Raw genomic sequence first — 10,834 nt, forward strand, 5'->3', positions numbered from 1 at the left:
TGTCAACTTGTGAATCAAATGTGAATTAAGAAATATATTGCATTATATCCTAACAATTTTGATTGACCTTTTGCGTGGTTCGCAAATAATTTCAAGAATTTTTGCATTGTTTTAGAAAATATTCCACCCAGTTAAGTATCACCTCGTGGTCATTTTAATTCCAGGGCTTATACCACTAAATCAGACTTCTGCCTAAGTTTATCAGTCATGTAGTGCCATCTTTACATACAAAATGTGACAAATTGATACAATATTAGCCATTTTAGTGTTCAAAACCATGTTTGAATAGAATTTGTAAATGTGAATGCCACACAGGTTTAAATAAAACAGGAATTTTTGGGCAATATTTACGGCTATCTGCGCATGAATATACAAGGCCAAAATGTAGTTAGCAGTCGGAATTTTATATATCGCTAGTTTTCTCAACAGGTAGACGAGCAATGTTCTTAATATTGAGCAATTCATGCTTTGTTATGAAAAATATTCTTCTCTAAGATGATACAGAATTTATAATTCGAAACTGTAAAGAAAAAAATCTTCTTTTGCAAAAAAAAAGTTATGGAACTTGCGTGGCAAAATCAATGACGACGATCTTAGTGGTGTGCGGTGCTTTCCAATATCATGAATATAGACAGCTTGTCATTCTCGCAATAATGTCCGCCGCTTTATATCGCTCAGCTAGGCGAAGTAGTGTATATTTATTCGATGTGAGAATCTGTGCATCACTGTCAGATAGTTGGTGTGGTTGAATCATTCCTCGTAGCCAGGTAAGTCTTTGTAAATTAGTTATAAGATACGACGTGTCAGTGTTTACTACACACGCTACACCCCTTACATACATCCACCATGGCCATGCATCGCATGTACACAGTACATAGACATGTCATTGTCATAGATAGATACATGTACAGTATGTATGTCATGTATCAGGTATGTGAGTTTCGGCTTTTAATATACTGCAGCTCCATACGTTTGATGTATGTATCAGCTAGAAATTTCAACAGCTTTTAGCTTTCAAAGTTAAAACACTGCTTGAAGTTGAACAGCTGTACACGTGACGATCCAACCGCGATTCAAATTAGGTCCTATCCACAGAATTAGAGAAGGAGAACCGGGACTCCCTATACCGCCACGTACAATCGAGGCGTCAGCTATGGGGAGAAAATTGGGGGTATTCGGGTCCTTGCCGACGGTGCGCGGAGACGAACGAAAACAACTCTGCGTCTCATCTGAAGCGTCTTGGTACTCGCGTGCAGGTCGCATCGAGTGCGTCTCTCAAATGCGCCCATCATCTATGTCGCGTTTGCATGACAACGAATGCCTCGAGCGCATTCCGAGGGAAACCGAATACCCCAAATTTTGCTCCATGCCTGTATCAAGATGGCGGTCGAGTCCTGGTTCTCTGGTTTTAATTCTGTGGTCCTATCACATAAATTTCAAACTACAACACGAACGAACAACCCTTGTCTTGGATACAATAATTAAAGCCATATTATAACGTCTCTGTAAAATAGATTAGTAGATCCTGCACACCATGTACGTAGGCCTACTGTGCATACGTGTTACTAGACAAATATTTCCATCGTAAAATGCCGGTTCCATCGTTTTATTCAAAATCTCGGATTTTGACAAAACTACAGCACCTAAAGTCTTGATTTTTGCAGAGTATCTTTATTGACTAAAGTACATTACAATCGTAAAATTACGTACATTACAATCGCAGAATTAAAAAAAAAATTGAGGGCGTTCTCCTCAGCAAATGTTATGATAATATGGCTTTAAGTCTTAATTATAGTACTAAACTAATCACGAGTGCGATGGCATGGCCATGGTTGGATTCACTGCGGTACGCACTCATGGGCGAACACACTGCCGGTGTACATGAAGCTTCACATCACATTGGATGCTAGTTCCATCTAGATCACTTGCCCACTTCTCAGTCATTCTTTCGGACGGGTCGGCCTGACGTTACTTGTGATAGATCGCTTCTTCCATTGCTCGTGAAGTTTACATGTAGTCAAGAATTTGCTCACCGATAGCTTCACATTCTAGGCTAGAGACCATTGCATTCAAAATTTAGTAGGATTCGCTGAAGCATGACACCGTATAAATTCTTTCATGACCGCTGAAGCAGAGTCAAACCTGTCAAGGACACTCGGCGTGAATTGAACTGATTGAATTTATATACTGACAGTATATATAAATTAGCTACATGTAGGCTTATTTGAATGGGGCTTCAACTTCGTCGATACTGCCGTTTTCTTGGATTTTTTGCCACTTTTTTTATTAAATAAATTTATAAAAGTACTATTTTGTTTTTTTTTTTTCACTTTCGCTGGGATCACTGAATGGGGCTTTGCAACGCGATATATTCAAAACTTGTATTCACCTACTGTTATAGCATTAATCCGATTATTACACAACTTCGCCAGCGTATTCAAGACATCCAATGCAAATAATCACCTAGATTATGACGTTCATACCGTAAATATGGCGGAGTACTCAAATTCATTCAACAAAAGCATGATTACAAGCTATTGCAATCTACCGCGACAGCTCGTCTCACACACATAACAAATGCACTATAGGATCAAATAGGTTGACGACAACATTTGATTGAATGCACTGCATTGCGCCATGATTACGGTGAAGGACACCGGTTCAAATCCTTTGTATGGAGCTAATCAATAATTTCACGCACATCCTCTATTATTGCCCAATTATTGCAGACATCTATGTCGCGTTTGCATGACAACGAATGCCTCGAGCGCATTCCGAGGGAAACCGAATACCCCCAATTTTTGCTCCATGCCTGTATCAAGATGGCGGTCGAGTCCTGGTTCTCTGGTTTTAATTCTGTGGTCCTATCACATAAATTTCAAACTACAACACGAACGAACAACCCTTGTCTTGGATACAATAATTAAAGCCATATTATAACGTCTCTGTAAAAATAGATTAGTAGATCCTGCACACCATGTACGTAGGCCTACTGTGCATACGTGTTACTAGACAAATATTTCCATCGTAAAATGCCGGTTCCATCGTTTTATTCAAAATCTCGGATTTTGACAAAACTACAGCACCTAAAGTCTTGATTTTTGCAGAGTATCTTTATTGACTAAAGTACATTACAATCGTAAAATTACGTACATTACAATCGCAGAATTAAAAAAAAAAAAATTGAGGGCGTTCTCCTCAGCAAATGTTATGATAATATGGCTTTAAGTCTTAATTATAGTACTAAACTAATCACGAGTGCGATGGCATGGCCATGGTTGGATTCACTGCGGTACGCACTCATGGGCGAACACACTGCCGGTGTACATGAAGCTTCACATCACATTGGAATTAAAGCAATGGAAGTTAAAGCAATGGAAGTTAAAGCAATGGAAGTTCAGAATTAAACACATACAGCCGATAACCACAGGCGATTGCATCAAAAATGTTCCTAAATTACAATAAACTAGCGGGATACCGCGCTTCGCGCGGGTCCCCGCTAGATGAGTAAATGGGAGCGATCACTAAAAAGGAGGAATTACTGAAAAGGTAGAATCATTGAAAGGTAAATTTTATTTTTCTAAACCTGTCCCTTCTTGCATTTCCATTTTCTTTTCAGTTTATTCTGCACGGGCCTAGTTTGTTTCCATTAAAACAAAATGCTATTTAGCTTTTGATTTTCCGTTTCCATGTTATTTATCTATCTAGGCCTAACCCCATTCCCATTATTTTCTAAATCTATCCTTTCTTATACGTTTTCCTTTATAGCTTCATTTTTATCAGCTGCTTAGCTTGTGATTTCCCGTTTCCTTCAGTTGTTATTTATTTTTCTTATTTTTCGTGATTAGTTTCTAATTTTAACTTCTTTTATCCCTTAATTTTCCTGATTAGTTTCTTTCTTTCCCTCTTTAGTTTGCTCCCGTTTCATTTAGTTACTGTAATCATAACCTGTATAATAGGCCTACCCGTAGGCCTACCTTTTTTGTCTTCTTCTTTTTTTTCTATTCATTTAGCTCCTTTCTTTCTCTTCAGTTTCTTTTGCATAGGTCTATTTTGTTCCCATGCTGCTTAGCTCGTGATTTCCGTTTCCATGTTATTCATTTATTGAGCCCCGTTCCCATGCATTATTTTATAAATCTACCATTTCTTACATTTCTCCTTTTAGTTTTGGCTTTTTTTCTACATTTTGTTCCCATTTTTCATATTTCCTGCTTAGCTTGTGATTTCCCGTTTGAATTTTATCTATTTAATTCTGTTCTCATTATTTTAGGTTTTTTTACGTTATTTATTTATTTATTTATTTATTTATTTATTTATTTATTTATTTATTTATTTATTTATTTATTTATTTATTTATTTATTCATTCATTTATTCATTCTTTCATTTTTAGCTTCCTTCTTTCCTCTCGTATCCTCACGATTTTTATCATCTTGGCGGGTAATCTCTTAACCGAATCCAGTACCATGCATATAATCCACAACCCGACCCATCCATAGGCCTACCTTTTCAGTTTTGTCTTCCTTTCTTTTCTTTTCTATTTCTCTGGCACGGAAAGTTGGTCTGTGCATATTATGCACCCCGTACGTGCGCGTCACATTGCTCAGTACGCCGACGTACTAACGCCAACCCCCTGCTGCCAGTTAGTTACGGTACGCGCTACCACTGAGTTTTGACAACAAAAAATCCCGGGAAAAACCCCGGTTTTAACCATATTTTCACTGATTTTGAGGCCAATTCTTGGTCTTGACCGTTTTCAACCAAATAAAGTGCAATGCGTTCCCTGTATATTCCTCAATCTCCCGTATGAATGTGGCTGTAAAACTAAACGACGATTCATTATAGGCCTAGAATAAATAATAAAATTCACGCGACGTAGACTTAATCTCTTGGCTGCCAACTTCGGTGCAGTGGCGGAAAATGGGGTGCGTAGCTCTGCGTAGGGGCGAAAAGCTCGTAAGATCATTCTTAAAGTACGCGATGTTGTGCATCTAGATAGCCTGAATCATTTCTTGGCCACCTCGCAGTTGGCAGAAAACAGGGCAATGTTGCTCTGCGTATGGTGTTTTAATGGTAATATTATTACGCGGTTCACACTGTCCTTATTACCAATACCCACAATGCCACTGCATGCGATTTTGCATAGCAACACGACAGTTTTTATGTTATTCTCTTAGTTACCATCAAAAAAAGAAAAAATGAAACTCAGATGGTTTAATGGCAATATGTACCCGATCAATGTACGAATAAATCAGAGCTGAAAGTGAAATCATCTCTGAGTCTATTCGCGCACAAGATTTAGCGACTTCCTTTTATTTATATAGATAACCTTCGGTGCAAAAAATTGCACCGCTGTCTGACCAACAAAACATGGCACAGCACTCTAGTACCGGTAACTATCGTGTGCAAATTTGAAGCTGGAGTTCTCGAATATAAACCCATTGGTTGCTTTTGCCAAGATTTGGCTGTTCCATCTCGGCCCCTGTCTTACAAAGGGGACACTTGAATTGCTGTTGCAATTAGTGGGTGAAATCACAAAACATGCCATTGCATTGTCCGAAAGTGCATGGGTGCAATAGATCTAAACAGCCCGACCGAGAGAATGTCTGTCAAACGGGACACCCTTGTGAAATCCCTATTGGTTTGTGCAGGACCTCTTAGTTCAAGACAATTTCCCCCATAGTGCAACGGTATGTGTCCCCTTCGTGTCTGAATTCAGCCAAATCTCAGCAAAAGCGATCTATCACAAGTGATGTCATGCCAACCGACAACCGTACATTTCATGATTTAAGTTATGAACTTATGATATTAAATCAACGCTGATCGACCCACAAAAAAAATGGCAAAGGACTCTAGCATGGAATTCGTATAGTCTACATGTGCAAATTTGACGCTAGAGTTAATCTCAAAGTAACTCGGTTCAGGTCACAAAGGATGCAAAAATGCATACCGTACGCTACTTGATCTCATTATTGACCCAGAACTGGCAGCGTGCAAAAGCACATACATATACTGTAGTATGTACTGTTAAATTTTGTTTACGGTTTACATACCCGTTACTTTTCCAAAAGTATGTGGTTTTGCATACATGCATGTATGCAAAAGTAGGGACCTACATGCTTAATTTTCCCTATGTAGTCAGTCTCCTGTAGCCATAAATGCAATTTGTACATACATGTACCGGGTATACATGCAAAAATACATACTTTCATAGCAGTGACAAAACAGAAAATAAAATGAAATGAAATTAATTTTACGCAAAATGGAAATATAATACCAGACTCAAGAGTCAAGAATATTTTCGTCAACAGCAATTTTGGGTGGCCTGGGCTCACATATAGATGTGAGATAAATTTACGTGTCAAATGCGCATATTTATAGCAATAATTGGCGGTTTAAATGTAAATGACTGATTTCCAATATTCTAATTCTGTAAGCATATGGCCGAATATGATTATTTTTGGTTGATTTTGTGCAATTTATGGACTATAAATTTGATGTTAACTAAGTCCTGTCACATTTTATGTGAAAATTAATCGAGAAAAAAACAATTTTTGTTAATAACAATATAAACCTGTAAATAAACAAACTGAAATAGAAGCGGCATACCTGATCCACTGAAAAGGCATGCTGTGCGGCTGACTACATTGTTAGCACAATAGCTTGGTGTGTACCTTCTATACAATGTTACGTAAATAATTCAATAGATGTTCCATCTGTCTCACTTCCCTGGTTCCTGGGACACATATCGCGCACCATCATACATTGAAACATTCTTAATTTACAAACTACATATTATATCAAAATTATACATTTTCTTGAAGAAAGAAGTTTACTCTTTCCAAAAAAGGGGCAAGTCTTAAGCAGTCCAAGCATTATATCCTGTATTTTCCACTTATTTTGACTGAAAATTTTGTAATATGTCATTCCGTGTACATCATAACAGTTCATCAACTAGTGGCAACCTTTTCAAAGTATATATTTTAGGTGGGCCATTGCACTGATAAGGTTGGGTTTTTTATATGTGCTGTGGTTTAGATGTTACATGTTTTTGAGGCGGTGCTTCTTGTTGACATCATTTTCATGCATACAAGGATTTGCACAGACTAGCCCCTACTGACATGCCATATTTGGACAGACTGGACATTTTCCTTTCAGAAAATATACACATTTACTATGATAGGGTCTATATTTAGTAAATTAGGAGTGTTTCAATGCAATGATGCGCGATCATTGAAATTTACTGCACAAAGGAACATCACTTCATTACACACGACCATTTCCATTTTCATATAAAAATGCAATACAAAGTTAAGAGAGGGAGATCAGTACTGCATGCAAAACCACATGGTTTTGCAAAAAAATTACATACTTTTTTGAAAGTATGTGGTTTTGCATATATGCAAATGCAAATACATTTGTAAATAAGGACATAAATATTCATAATGATATGCAAATAACATGGCACAAAACTATACTGCACGTCAGGCCACCATTACAATACCAAGTTTGAAGGTGATCGGTGATTGCGTTTAATCTGCAGAGTGGAATAATGAAAATGTAGGTAAATTTGCAAATAAGCTCATTTATATTCATAAATATGCGATAGCGCGCGGACAGAGGGACGGACGGACACGCCATAATTAGTATTGTTATGAGAAGTTCTTCTTCAACCTATATTTTTTCTTTTACAGATTTTGCATGTTGAAAGTAGTCAGAGCTGAATATGTGAAACAAGATTTAATACAACAAGAGTGCTGTAACAGTTGCAAAAATACTTTCCTGTTCTCTCTGCTGAACCCTACAAGAGCTGCAATCAGATAATGTTGTACATTTTACAGGTGCTTGAGTCAGGTAAGGTGTATCATGTAGCTCTATGAGCAGGGCTGCAAGTGGCCATATATTTCCTATATTTTTAAGATTTCTCTATTTCCTTAGAAAGTTTTTAACAGCCCTATAATCCCTATATTTTCATATAATTAGAATATTTTTAGCTGAAGGTCTAAAACGTAAATGCCTCCCTGGACCCCCCCTGTCAGGCTTATTTGTATACATTTCTATAATTACAGGTTGCAATTTTGCCCTGCAATTTCAGTTAATTCTCTAACTTCTTGGGGCTTTAGCCATGAACCTACACTAGCCCTTTTCACAGTTCATATTGAGTTTTTGCATATAAAATAGAGATAATCAGTGTGATGTTGTATGCTGCTATCTTGTGGGTGCATGCTGCGATGGTCGTTCGATCTATATGTGAACAGCTAAACGCACCATCGATGCGTGGCAAGCTGCGACCTGCGCGTAGTGTCTAACACATGAACACACAGATCATTTGTATCCACAAGATGGCGAAATTGGCTGACAGCCCCTATTAATCCCAAGATCGTTAAAACTATTTCTTGCAACAATACAAATAATTTGAGACTAGTTTCATCAAAATCAGAGCAAGTTCCATTTTAGCCCCCATCGGAGGAAAAATTGGACCTATGACGTCCCAATTTTGCCCAGGTCTGCGTAATTTTGAACTTTACCCTTTACCCTGTTCTTCCCCGGAAGTAAATAACTGCCCAATATACTAGTACCCTTTACTAAATGTTTGTTTAGTTATTTTTAACTTTTAGGGCGAACTGACCCTACCATATGGGCCATCCTGCCCCGCTCCCTAAATTTGTTTGTCTGCTTTACTCTGTTAGTATTGTAAGGCTTGCAGTCCTGAGATTGGGTTTGTATGTAGCCAAGACACATGGCTCTCATATGGGTCAGTCAGGTCCCTTCTAACCTTAAAATTGACATATAGATACTAGTCGGAGAAAGGGCAAAGACTCCTCGGTCTCCCCTATTGCACTGTTTGAAGTTGCTTTGTCTATATATAAATCTTATTCCACTTAGCAATTCTGGAAACAATATTATCCAGATACACAACACAAATATTCTTACGCATGTCATTTTAAGTGTCCATGTGCCATTTTCAAATTAATGTAATACAAAAGCAACCTGGTCCCAAATGCTTTTGAACTATGTTTATTCAAACAAAAGAAAGGAATTCCACTATTGCTGGAGTGTGGCTAACAGTACGAGTAGATCAGGACATTAAATTAAGTTCCATTAATTATAGAATTTACTGTTCCAAAATGCTAATAACACATTCATGAGTATCCACAGTCAATTGTACAAATGTATGTATTTCTTATTATCTTCTCTTTCTCTGACTCTTTTATCCATAGAATCATTTGATGCCCTCATTGATGCTACAAGGGAACAAGTGACAACAGCGACACAGTCATTCATGTTTAGCAGCAGGGAAATTTTCTCAATTGTCAACATCCACAGATGTGTATAAAAATGAATGATACAAGCTGCATAAATATGATGAACAAATATATACACTTTATCTATTTAAAAATGCAAGGCTTTTAATTTTAAGACCAGCACATTACATGGATTTGTTTCGAAGGAAATGTCAGTGACTGGTCATTTCATATTACCAGTGTTAGCAGAACTCATTGTAAAGCTGACAGCATGGCTAAAAATTCAAGTCAAATCCCTACCTTATTAGAATGAGAAGCATGTTATTAAAACATATGGAAACTATATTTAGCAAATAATGTAAACTATAATTATATTGTGAATGATTAGATTTTGTGAATGATTAGCCAAGTCAAGTCCAGTCAAGTCAAGTAATACTTTATTGTACTATTCAGCAAATTACTTCGGCTGTGTCCTTCTGCTCTTTCTGATTATCACGTAAAAAGAACTACAATCTTAGAAAAAATTGTTTGAACACTTTTAAGGCCTTATTGGAAATGGTCCCCCTTCTACCCCCTTACAATATTAGCATGCCCAATATGCGCATCTTCACCATATCTTCTCCCAACATTGTTTGGTGGGGAAAGGGAGGAGTATGCTTAAGATAAACATTGAGACAACACTACTATAATCCTTAGTTTCCAGTGGATATAGTGTGCACACTATACTAAGAAGAACATGGGAATTACAGTGGGTGTTCGAACACATTTTTTCCAGGATTGTAGGTCACACATTGTTACCCAGTTTGACTAGCGAATGAGGTGCCAATGTGATTCTAGAGTTCAGTCTTTTGATCAAGTATTCTACATGTGTATGCCAATTGAGTTTGTCATCAATCATAGTGCCAAGATATTTATATGAGGACACATGCTCCACTTTACTTAGCCCTACTATAGGGCGTTTTAAACACACTATATCCGAGAACTGCTAAAACCCACTATAACCGCTCCACACGATTTCTGGGGAATAGCAGTCACAGGGTTTAGCAGTTCTCTGGATATAGCCAGGTTTTATGATATAGCATGGTTTTGGATCACCACAGTCAAAAGGCCATATACTAGTAGGGCTAACCTTACTACCCTTCACCACTATAAGGCTTGGAGTTGTACTTGACGTCCTGAAATCAATTATCATTTCCTTAGTTTTGGAAACGTCTCAAGCTATGCTATGTTATTTTGTGTATCAAAATAACCAAATTGTTGAGACCACATGTCACATTATCCAATTCATTCCAAGGCATAGGTTTTTAAACATTTAGACACATCTGCTTCTGCTTGAGAACATTATTACAGTAGCCCTGAGTAATTCAATTTGAAAAATTTTCTTTGTTTACAATTTAAAGCTACTGCATGAAAGTTGGGAATTCCCTTTACCGTGTAATCACAGTAAACAAAGTCAGAACTATTTATGTACTCACAATTCCCTAGTGTAAAGTAGATTTAATACACACCTATGACGTCGCGCTATTGTTTTACCGCTCCATTATTTTCCACGAATGGAGCGATTATCACAATAACACGCCATTCGTAAATG

The 10,834-nt window shown here is 37.4% G+C and overlaps 1 long non-coding RNA gene across 1 annotated transcript; it reads left to right on the forward strand.

Moving 5' to 3' along the window:
* Nucleotides 1–564: 564 nt before the first annotated feature.
* LOC140172809 (uncharacterized) lies at nt 565–9,400 on the forward strand. Its single transcript, XR_011861755.1, has 3 exons — nt 565–767; nt 7,693–7,852; nt 9,220–9,400. It is a non-coding gene; the product is annotated as an uncharacterized lncRNA (long non-coding RNA).
* The last annotated feature ends 1,434 nt before the right edge of the window (nt 9,401–10,834 follow it).

Source organism: Amphiura filiformis, chromosome 2 (genome assembly GCF_039555335.1).
Source record: "Amphiura filiformis chromosome 2, Afil_fr2py, whole genome shotgun sequence".
NCBI lineage: Eukaryota > Metazoa > Echinodermata > Ophiuroidea > Amphilepidida > Amphiuridae > Amphiura > Amphiura filiformis.